The 12,112-nt window shown below is 42.7% G+C and overlaps 1 long non-coding RNA gene across 1 annotated transcript; it reads right to left on the bottom strand.

Moving 5' to 3' along the window:
* Positions 1-37: 37 nt before the first annotated feature.
* LOC115688053 (uncharacterized) lies at positions 38-847 on the bottom strand. Its single transcript, XR_008817567.1, has 2 exons — positions 736-847; positions 38-433 (listed from the first exon to the last, which is right to left on the bottom strand). It is a non-coding gene; the product is annotated as an uncharacterized LOC115688053 (long non-coding RNA).
* Positions 848-12,112: the final 11,265 nt, after the last annotated feature.

Raw genomic sequence — 12,112 nt, 5'->3', positions numbered from 1 at the left:
ATTGAAAAAAACATAGAGAGAGAGAGTCCGACGGAGCTAATTTGTAGCTTTTATGCTGCATAAAAGAGTAATATAATGCAGATGCAACTACTATACACTGAAAGACAAATGGTTTTTGCACTCTTCATTAGCTTAGACAGAACCATCTCGTTCTTCATTTAGCGGAGCCTTTTTTCTGACATTGATTCTTGATCCATTTGATGCCATTCGATGTCCCACTCTTGATCTTCTGTGCTCCGGCTGCGGCCGCTGCTTTTGCCTTGGTAAATGCGGCCTTGGAATCGCCCTTCTTCTGATTGCTCCCTTCGTCCTTCTTGGCGCCGTCATCATCCATAGCCCCGAAACCGCCAGCTCCCCATTGATCAGCCCAGCTCGGTGCTTCGCTAGCCATTTTCTCAAATCTTCCCGCGAGTCAAATGCAACAAAACTTCTCCTGAAACACATTTCAGCGATCAAGAATAGCCCTTCTTTGGTATTTTGAGCATTGAATCAACAGAAACTGGTAAGCTTCAGAGTCAGGTCCAGATCAACAATCAACAGAATGCATCCTTCCCTGAAACATAACACTCTGTAGAAAGTTGATCCCTTTTTGGAATATTGGATGCTTGTAGATGTTTTGATAGCGGTTTTGATACTGGGTAAGTGCTGTGCTTAAAATTTCAAGCTTTCTACAGAGTAAAACACACCAGAGAGAGAGAGAGAGAGAGAGAGAGAGAGAGAGAGAGAGAGGAGTACCTGGAGATGTCTGATGAGAGCTCTGATGGAGAAGCTTGATGAGAGAGAGAGAGAGAGAGAGAGAGAGAGAGAGAGAGAGAGAGAGAGAGAGAGGAGTACCTGGAGATGTCTGATAAGAGCTCTGTTGGAGAAACTTGATGAGGGATGTTGATGGGATCTTAGTATATGGTGGAGCACATAGTAAGCCTTAGATGGTAAGAAAACCATGTGGATGGGCTGTCTGCTGCCAACTTTCATCCTCGTCATCCTTTTAAAAAGGATTTGCCAACTCACTCCTTTCCATCCTGGAAACCACCTTCCTTTTGGCATAATTTCTTTAATGGTTTTACCTAATCATGCACCATCAACTTCAATTATTTCCACAAGTAGAGTTCAAACAGCAACATGTCCTCAATGTTCATTTTTAGTGGCTAAATTCAATTGAATGAACTATTGTTGAATAGCATATAGTCCCTCCCTCTGATCCAAAAAAAAAAAAAATGACCGCTTACCATCTATTATTGTGCAAAGAAAACTGATGCCCATAGGGTTGGTTGGTGGAGTAAATAGATTTTGATTTTCGGTTTGTTTATTGGGCATCCACCCCCAGATATCAATCCTTCCCTGGTGTTGACCTTGTCTTGGGGTCCAGTTTGAGCAGAATGCCAATGGAGTGATGTGAATGGAACACCTAGAAATGTCACTCAGACACCGAGGTGGATGTGCTTTAGCGAAAACATCGGCTAGTCGATCCGCAAAACTGGAATCGCTGATTTCAAAAGCTAGTACTTCATATTAGGGGTGTCGATGAGTTGGGTTTGCTGCGAAACTTGCCGAACAAAACGGTTTGCGTCAAGCCCACTTCAGGCCCGACCCGATACATGCAATCTATTGGGTCCATAGAACTGTTCTGCTAGCAATTAGAAGCCACATGAACATTAGCGTTGACCACGTCAACAGTCGGCAACGAGATCTCAAGCTTGGGGGGACGAAGCTCTTGAGAAGGAAGACGAACGTGGGCTGCTCCAAGAACAGGTTGGTCTTCATGCGATTCATGTTGTCCTTTGAGCGTCCGAAGAAGTTTTCAACTTGACCCACCTTGGAAAGCGCCCAGCTTTTGTCTTTTGTTCGTGTCGATCTGATGCCAATTTGACCCAAATGCCAAGCCATCTCTCGTATAAATTTCTACGCCCATTTCATCAGCATGTGTTGTTATTTTGTTATTACAGTGCGAATATACTATGCTTCGAAAGTTCATGCGAAGCAAGACAAGAACAACTCGTCCTGCAAGGAAGAATTCTACTTTTTGTCCCTGTACTTGCAAGCGTTTTTTTAATTTTAAGTCTCTGTACTTTTAAAATTCCTAATCAAGTCTTTCTATGTACAAACATTCTAATCAAGCCCCTCTGACACCAAATCCAGTTGACGTGGCTATCGATAATGTTCTTCCCCGGATGTTCACATTTGCAAAGTTTCCATCCACGTCAAACTTCGGTGTTGTGTACATTGGTTATATTTTTTCCAATCACGTCCACATGGACATCCTAGATTTTGTAGGCAACATATTTTGGTGTCGTTCGACAGGCACGTCGGCTGAATTTGGTCGGATTTGGTGTTGGAGGGATTTGATTAGAAAATTTATGAAAGTAGAACTTGATTACATAAATTAACAGCATAGAGTTTGATTAGAAAGAGCGTAAAAAAAGTACATGGACGAAAAGTGAAATTTTTCAAAAAGAAAGAGAAGGAAATCCGCCGATATGTGCAGAGTTTCCCACGATCGCACACCTCCGCCTCTTAGAGGAGTTTATGTGCTCATAGGGATAGAGAATGATAATATTATATGTCATATTAACGATATATAATCGAAATATGAAGAAGTCTTTCCAAAATCGAGATAGTGTATTTTAATCATTAATATAAATAATGAATTGAAATATCCAGTCGATTAGTGCTAAGCATAAAAATTGCTGTAACATGTTTAATTCGGTGTCATGAGTATAATCACACAACAAATTTCTTCAGAAAACACATGAGATTTTCGGCCTTGTTTTTGTGCACCATGGACCAAGTGATCTCGACCCGTTTGATCCTCGAGATATAGCACCGACTCGCCGGCCTTAGCATTTGAGATCGCCTGTCCATGGTAGGTACAATTCTTGTACACATCGGGAACATGCGAGTCCATTACGTTTCAGCCACCGAGCAGTATGGTCCCGCTTGAAATCCACATGATCGGACATTTTAGATGAAACTGGCACACATAGATCCGTTGCACGCGATACTTGCTCCTAGATCGAGCCTAGGTCTCATAAAGAGCCAGCATATGACACTGTCATCCTTAAACGGATTAGACTCCTATGTTTCTTTCTACTGGCGGCTCTAGTGCGAAAAAAAACGAAAGGAATTGCGTCGTCGACTTCGCCTGCAGCCATAGATACCAGGAGTTTTTGGAGGAAACTAAGTATTGCCCTCCATTACCTTGGACCACACACCTTTTGACGCCATTATATATACACGAGAGGAGAGAATGTGATTTGCATCAGAAAAGCACTCGGAAAACATTCGCTACTTCAATCTGCAGAGAGATCTTTGACTACTCCTCAGGAATTAGCCAAACATCAACATGACTCTCTTCTCGAGCTTGTTGGGTTGCTTCTCCCACGATAGTTCCAAGAGGGTTGGTTGTGTAGGGGAAGATTGCATGCCGAGCGGTTGCCGAAGCAAAGATGATGATCATCATCAGGTCAAAGTTGGTGATCAAGATGTGAAGAAGAACGAGAAGAGCAAGCCCGGCAAGCCAGCTCCAATCCTAGTGACCTATTTCTCCAGTGGATCTCGACCATCTCTTCTTTGAGACGGCGGTTGCAGCGTTGATGTTGCAAGAACTCATGGCTCAAAACTTTTCTTACACGGTTCCATGTCGAAGCCCGATTAACGCAGGGTTGTCATGGATGCATGTTGTACACATTCCGAGTTCCGTTCCTCGGAATCGGGATTGAATGCATGCGCGGCATGCATCCGGGCTATCGTGAAGCTATCTTAGAGATTGTTGGTGAATTGCTTTTGTTAGAAAGTGGTGAAGGAATCTAATTACGTTCTGGTTTATTCTTTTCTTCTCTTCCGGGGAGCCGTATCATTCGCTGTTTACATGTTCTGATCATTGATTCGCACTTTAAGGACCCAAGATAGAATGAGGAAGCAATTATGCACTTCTTACCATTAAAGAGTACTAGCCATTACAGCTAATTGCAGGTTCCACTTGAAAGAACAGCCTATGACAGTTAGTACAGTTGACGAAGAGAGAGTAGAATCTATTAATGTATAATTATATGTATTATGGGGTATTTATGTAATTATGTTTATATGTGTACCCTTTCTGTAATTAGTCACTCCTATAAATACATATCATACAATCCTAATTAGGGTTGAGCCACCATAAACACTTTGTCGTTGTTTTCTCTCTGACTCTAAACATCAACATGGTATCAGAGCAGGAAAACAAATCGAATTCTTCAACATCCCTACCCCAAAACAACACTTCCTTTGCTCCAATTACTATCTCAACAATGTCCAATACATCTCTAAATTTTTCTTCTTCTCTACCATCTCTTTACCCACCATCTTCTTTTTCTGTTAATCCCAATTTCCCATCGCCTCCCGATAATATTGCGCCCACTTTCCCCTCTTCTTCACTCTTCACTGCTGCCCGATCTCTGCTGCTACTCAAATTACGGCTGTGCAATCATCCTCGTCGTCGCTTGTTCTTCCCAACATCACAAGTCTCGTCTCCATCAAACTCGATGCAGACAATTATCTTCTGTGGAAATCTCAGTTTGAATCTATTTTAATCTGTAACGATCTGCTGGGCTATGTGGATGGTTCTTTTCCATGTCCGCCGAAGCTTATCAATGATCAGACTGGCACTGCAGTGGTCAATACTTCCTATTCCACCTGGGTGAAGACAGATCAATGCGTTCGTAGTTTGATCAATTCGACCCTCACAGTCGAAATTTTCCGTGAAGTTCACGACCTTCGGACATCTCGGGAGATTTGGCTTGCTCTAGGACAACGTTTTACTGATCGCTGCGCGGCCAAGGAAATTGGACTAAAATTGGATTTTCAGAATACTATGAAGAAACCCGATCAGTCAATGTCTGATTATCTCCAGCATCTTAAGTCAATTGCGGACTCTCTCACCGCAATCAATTGCTCCGTCTCTGACAAGGACTTGGTGATTCAAGCCCTCAATGGGCTCCCATCTGAGTATGATCCTTTTGTCACTATGGTCACAAACGGCCCTACAATTCTCTCCTTCGGTGATCTGCGGTCACGTCTCCTCATCCAAGAAGAACGATTTCTCCGAAAATCCAATGCATCATCTTCATCTGATATTCATCATGCTTTGATTGGTCACACCACTTCACCCAGTCCACCGTTTCGAGGATCTCGAGGTGGACGTAATTCTAGAGGTCGTAGATCTGGTCGGGGACAAGGTGGACGATTCTCGCGTGATAAATCGAATTGGCAATCTTCCTATGATCGGTTTGGTTCGCAATCATTATCGGCTCCCTATGCCTCCTCCACCTCCTCTGGTCGGTCTCGTGGTGGTTCGAAGCCCTATGTTCCCCCTTTCACACCGGGAGGTATTCTCGGATCTAGGCCTCATCTTACTTGTCAGATATGTAACGGAGTTGGGCATACTGCACTACAATGTCGACAACGATTCAACCATGCTTTTACCACTACTGATCTGTCGGACTCGTTCTCAGCTCTCTCGGTTGGTGAAACCTCTGATTCATCTTGGTATCTTGACAGTGGAGCGTCGGCACATATGACTAGTGATATTGGTAACATCCTAAATCCTAGACCTTTTTACGATTTGACAAAAGTCTCGGTTGGTGATGGTCGTTTATTGCCTGTTAAGCAAGTCGGTAAAGCCTTTTTACATACTGGTTCTCGATCTTTATTATTATCTCCCGTCTATCATGTTCCTAATCTTGCTCGCAATCTTCTCTCCGTTGCTCAACTTTGCCATAAAAATTCTTGTGCCATTGATTTTAATGGTTCATCCTTTTCTTTGAAGGACAAACAAACCGGGAAAGTTCTCCTCCAAGCTGATTCTTCTCATGGTCTTTATCCAATTTCCAACTCAATGGTGTCATCTCAGTCGCATCCTATCGTGGCTTCCTCTGCTTCACTCACTCGCTGGCATGCTCGTCTTGGCCATCCAAATAAACAAGTTTTGAGTCGTGTTTGCAATTCTAGTTCTAAGTTGATATCATGTGAGTCCTGTCTTGTAGGCAAGTCTCATCGATTGCCTTTTGAGTCTGTTAGTCATCGTGCATCTTTTCCTTTAGTTGTAATTCATTCTGATGTATGGACGAGTCCAATTTTCTCTAATTCTGGTTTCAAATATTTTGTGTTATTCATTGATGATTATTCTCGGTTCACTTGGGCATTTCCCATGAAAAATAAATCTGAAGTGCCTACACACTTTCATCGCTTTCGTTGTTTTATCGAAAATCTGTGCAATGCCAAAATTAAATTTTTACAAACTGATGGGGGAGGTGAATATACCAGCAATGCGTTTCAAACATACTTACGTGAAAATGGTATTATTCAACGTTTTTCTTGTCCACAAACCCCATCTCAAAATGGTTTATCCGAACGCAAAATCAGACACTTAGTTGAAATGTCTCGAACCTTATTAATCCATGCTCATATGCCTTCTTCATATTGGGTCGATGCTCTTCTCACTGCTGTTTACACCATTAATCGACTTCCCACTCCTGTCATATCTAATATTTCTCCTTTCCACTGTTTATTTGGGTTCAAGTTTGATTACTCGTTCTTTCGGGTTTTTGGGTGTGCTTGTTATCCTTTTCTTCCGCCTCGTGTCTCTCATAAGCTGGCACCTCATTCTGTGCCATGTGTATTTCTTGGGTACGCGTCAAATCACAAAGGCTATCGTTGCCTTGATCGGTCAAGTGGTCGTGTTTTTATCAGTCGTCATGTTCGGTTTGATGAGGAGAATTTTCCCTTTTCAACAAAATCTTCAAATCATAGTCCCGTACCCCACTGTTCTACATCACCTTCTTCACTTTTTGTTTACTCCAATCAATCTATTCTTCCTTCTACTTCCTTTGGCCCTCAAATTTCTCATCCGCCTCCTTTTTCTTCTCAAGCCCAACCTCCTAATTTGCCTCTCTCCTCCTCTCGAACTACCGAATCTACTTCCAATTCTTTTTCACCTCCACCTCCCCTCTCTCCGAACTCAGTCACTATGTCTCAACCTCACTCCTCTCCCGACAAAATTCCTCCCATAACAGACCCGCAAATCCCCTCTACATCTCTATCCAGCTCTACCACTTCCATTTCCTCTCTTCCGACTCATCCTATGCAGACTCGTGCCAAATCTGGAATTTCTAAACAGAGGAAAATTTTTAATCTCTCTCATTATTTTCATGACGAGACACCGACTTGCTATTCTAAGGCTATTCTTGACCCTCGTTGGAAAGCGGCCATGGCAGATGAATTTAATGCCTTGGTCACCAATCACACGTGGGATCTTGTACCACCTGATCCTTCTAAGAATTTAGTCGGTTGTAAATGGGTTTTTAAGATTAAGGAAAAATCTGATGGAACTGTGGAACGCTTCAAAGCTCGCCTCGTTGCACAGGGATTTAAGCAGCAAGCTGGACTGGACTATGACGAGACTTTTAGCCCAGTCGTTAAACCCACTACAATTCGGGTTGTTCTCTCTATTGCAATTTGCTCGGGATGGGCCATACGTCAACTTGATGTCAAGAATGCCTTCTTAGACGGCATCCTTTGTGAGGAAGTTTACATGCGCCAACCTCCCGGTTTCTCTCATCCTGAATTCCCGAATCATGTGTGCCGTCTCCAGAAAGCCATCTACGGTTTAAAACAAGCTCCACGTGCATGGTTTCATCGCTTCAGCAGTTTTTTATTATCTTTGGGCTTCATGGCGAGTAAGGCCGATCCTTCATTATTCGTCTATGCTTCTTCTCGGGGCCGTGTGTATCTCCTGCTGTATGTTGATGATATCCTTGTCACCGGTGATACTCCTGAGTTATTACGGTCTTTGATTACTCGACTCTCACAGGAATTTGCTATGAAGGATCTTGGACCACTTCACTATTTCCTAGGCATTGAGGCTCATCACCGCTCTGACGGTACGCTTTTATCTCAAGCCAAGTATGTTGATAGTCTTTTGCGCAAGTTTGACCTTGTTAAGGTCAAGCTTGTATCTACTCCTCTAGCCTCGAAGACTCTATTGTCTGCTAATGATGGTGAGGTTCTCGCTTCTCCGACGTTGTATCGACAAATGGTTGGTGCTCTACAGTATGTATCTATGACCAGACCAGATATTAGTTTTGCTGTTAATTTGGTTAGTCAATTCATGCATCAACCACGATTACCTCATCTCCAGGCCGTCAAACGTATATACCGATATTTAGCTGGCACCTCCACCCATGGCTTGCTCATTGAGCGGGGTTCTCCCACTTCCTTGACTGCTTATGCGGATGCAGATTGGGCTGGATGCTCCGATACTAGACGGTCCACCTCCGGGTTTTGTGTTTTTCTAGGCACCAATCTTGTTTCATGGAGTGCCAAGAAGCAACCCACCGTGGCCCGTTCTAGTACAGAGGCTGAGTATCGTGCTGTCGCTCACTGTGTTGCTGAGACTATTTGGATTCGTCATTTACTTCGTGAGCTTGGGGTCCCCCTTTATAATCCTCTCACCGTTTATTGTGACAACATCTCTGCCACCTATCTTGCTATCAACCCTGTGTTTCATGCTCGCACTAAACACATTGAGTTGGATTACCATTTTGTTCGAGAACGGGTTGCTTCCGGAGATCTCCATGTTCGCTACGTGCCTACAACAGATCAATTGGCAGATATCTTCACCAAGGGACTACCTAGTCCGCGTCACGCGTTATTAAGATCCAATCTCTCAGTTGTTACACCTACTTCGGATTGAGGGGGAGTATTAATGTATAATTATATGTATTATGGGGTATTTATGTAATTATGTTTATATGTGTACCCTTTCTGTAATTAGTCACTCCTATAAATACATATCATACAACCCTAATTAGGGTTGAGCCACCATAAACACTTTGTCGTTGTTTTCTCTCTGACTCTAAACATCAACAGAATCATCCCTTCGTACACAAGGATTGTAACTGGGAAAAAAATGGAGATTTTGAGTGTTTTGTCGACTCCATTGGGAAAGAACAAGTTCATGTCTCCCGATAGTGGATATTAACAAGCTTGGAAAGACGTCTCTTACTTATGCGTATATATTGATGAGATGCCCCGAGAAGTATATCGAATCGTAAAACTGAGTGCATGACATGGCATGTCATCACCCGACATGTCGACACATGAGATGTTGTCGGATGAAATAGTACGTAATGGCACAGCATGTCATCATATGAACACCCGAGTCCGCGTAGGCACGACACGTCATCAAACACGCGCAGTCACATACAACAGTAACCTCCTGTGGGCAGCAAGAAGTACATGGGTTCTCAAGCTGTGGAAACTGTGGGCTTACAACAAAAAAAATAAGTCATTGAATTCAATGTACTTGAACATTCAAAGAAGTTTAGTTTCCTTCGTGACCCCATTGAAGCCGCCGATGACCTCGTCACCTTTCGCCATGGTGCAGTCCCATGTAAAAGCAGAGCAAATCCGCCGATTGCTGTACAAATCTCCACGACCACCTTCTTCGTTAGGTGGAGTTTCCGGATCACCTAATATTTTTTCTCCAATATTAGCTCGTTCCGGTTCTTTGTGCGGGCCAACCTAAATTTTTTTTTAAAAAAAGTCAAAAGTCAAAAAGAAAAAGAAAGAGGGGTTGTTCGTGGACAGAAAAAAAAAACGGAGGAGGGAGAATGTTCACCAGGAAGAAGATGCGGAGAAGAATGGAAGAGGGCTGCGGCTTTCGGCAATGGCCAAACATCGTCCAAAGTGGCTCAAATTTCTGCATGTTGCTCGTGAGACCGAGACCGACGAGTTGATCAATTCGGTTCGTTAAACCTGCTCCAAATTGTCTCTCGTTTTCTCCAATCGTGACTAGGGTTTCTTGCTCCATATATGTTAATCCACCTTTGTGTAGGGATAGATATTACCTCTCCTTTTTCCCCTTCAAAAAAATTGAAATGATTGAAGTGGTGACGAAATACTATTGTATTGTTAATGTTGAGCTCTTAGTATGTGAGTAGAAAAACACTTTTGTGTATCCTACTAGTCTTGGTGATTAGTGGAAGTTTTTGAGCGATCCATGGTTAAGTCTGCATTGGGTTTTCCATGTAAAAATCTTGACGTTGTTGTTGCCTTGTCTCTTAACATTCCAGCATTATATTTACTTATTTTGATGTTATATCGCTGGAATATAGTGTTGGTTATTGTTGGGATTAACTCGATTTAGGTCGATTTAGTTTTGGGAAGAAATTGATCCTAAATTGAGTTAGTTCTCGGTGAATTGTTGTCCGGTTATCCCTAACCTCAAAAACACATTACCAAATAACGCTACGAATGAACATTAGCGTTTACCACTTCAACAGTCAACACCAAGAAAAACTTTGGTCTACTTCATGCGATTCATAGTGTCCTCCAAACATGCGAAGAAGACCAACTTGACCACCTTGGAAAGTGACCAGCTTTGTCTTTTGTTCGTGTCGATCTGATATGCCAATTTGACCTAAATGCCAAGCCATCTCTCGAAGAAATTTCTACGCCCATTTCATCATCATGCATTGTTAAATTGTTATCATAGCGCGAACAAATACTATTGCATCCGAAATTAATCATCCCGAACCATGCGGTCAGTCGCCGATGTCGACATCATATATTTAATTAATGCAATCGGATCCTAACTTTTCAAATTGTTGCGATTTTCCGCCAACGTTATGAGAAATTTTCTTTGTCAAAATTATCAGTCGAGAAGTTAACACGATTATGTGATGTGCCTTGAAAGTTCGTGCGAAGGATGACAAGAACTACGCAGGCTCCAAGAAAACCGCTTCCACGTGAAAAATTTGTGTTCGTCTTTGGACATTGACGAATCGTTCGTTTTCCGTCTTTGACCCCACGAAAAGTGACAACCTCGTGTCTTAGCTTCACCTAATTTGCAAATGGCAGTCAAGTAGTGCCAACAAAAAAGACAAAATCCTATTTTTCGTCCCTATACTTTCACGCTTTGTCTAATTAAGTATTCATACTTTTATAATTTGTCTAATCAAGTCTTTATAATTTCATAAATTTTCTAATCAAGTCCCTCCGATACCAAATCGAGCCAAGTTGACATAGTGGTTGAACAACGTCATAGTGTGATGTGGATAAAATATTTTCAATATGGTCGTCCATAAAAAGCGAACATACGGCAGTGTCGTCCTTAAATGGATTAGACTATATGTTTCTAATGGCGGCTCTAGTACATTAGAAAGGAATTACATCAACTATTACCCCAGCATCCTAGACGTTTCCACGAATTTCAGGAGGAAGCTGAGTTAGTATCCATTTCCTTGGACCACACACTTTCAACGCCAATATATATACACGAGAGAAGAGCCTGTGATTTGCATCAGAAAAGCACTCAGAAAACGTTCGCTCCTTCAATCTGCAGAGACCTCTCTGACTACTCCTTGAGAATCAGCCAGACATCGACATGAGTCTCTTCTCGAGCTTGTTGGGTTGCTTGTCGGACAACAGTTCCAAGAAGGTCGGTTGCGTGGGGGAGGATCGCGTGCACAGCGGTTGCGGAAGCAAAGATGACCATCATCAACAGGTCACAGTTGGTGATCAAGATGTGAAGAAGAGCGAGAAGAGCAAGCCCGGCAAGCCAGCTCCGATCCTAGTGACATATTTCTCCAGTGGATCTCGACCATCTCTTCTTTGAGACGGTGATTGCAGCATTGATGTTGCAAAAGACTCACGGCTCATACTTTTCTTACACGAGTCGGTATCGAAGGCCAATTACCGCAGGGTTGTCATGGACGCATGTCCTATGCATCCCAAGTTCCGTTCCTTGGAATCAGAATCGAATGCATGCGCAACCCCCACATCTGGGCTAGTCTCGCGGTAAACCTATCTTATAGGTTTTGTTGAACTGGTTTAGTCACAAAGCGGTAGGAGGAATCTAAGTATGTTTTGATTTATTCTTCTCTTCTCTTCTGAGGAGCTGTGTAACTCGCAATTTGCATGTTCTTGTAGTTGGTTCTCTCTCTTGTTCTGGAACTCCTCCAGTCATGGTTGCTTCCCAAACTATGCAAACGGCGGACGCTGTTGTCTTATCTTTTCTTTTCATTTTTTGACGTTCCAAAAAAAAAAGAAAAGAATGAGAAATTCCCTTTTGAGTTCA

This window comes from Syzygium oleosum, unplaced genomic scaffold, assembly GCF_021117445.2.
Source record: "Syzygium oleosum isolate NSW1041296 unplaced genomic scaffold, Sole_v2.1 Sole_v2.11, whole genome shotgun sequence".
Classification (NCBI taxonomy): Eukaryota; Viridiplantae; Streptophyta; class Magnoliopsida; order Myrtales; family Myrtaceae; genus Syzygium; species Syzygium oleosum.
Note: the sequence above shows the minus strand (reverse complement) of the source record. Positions and strands in the feature narration are given on the sequence as shown.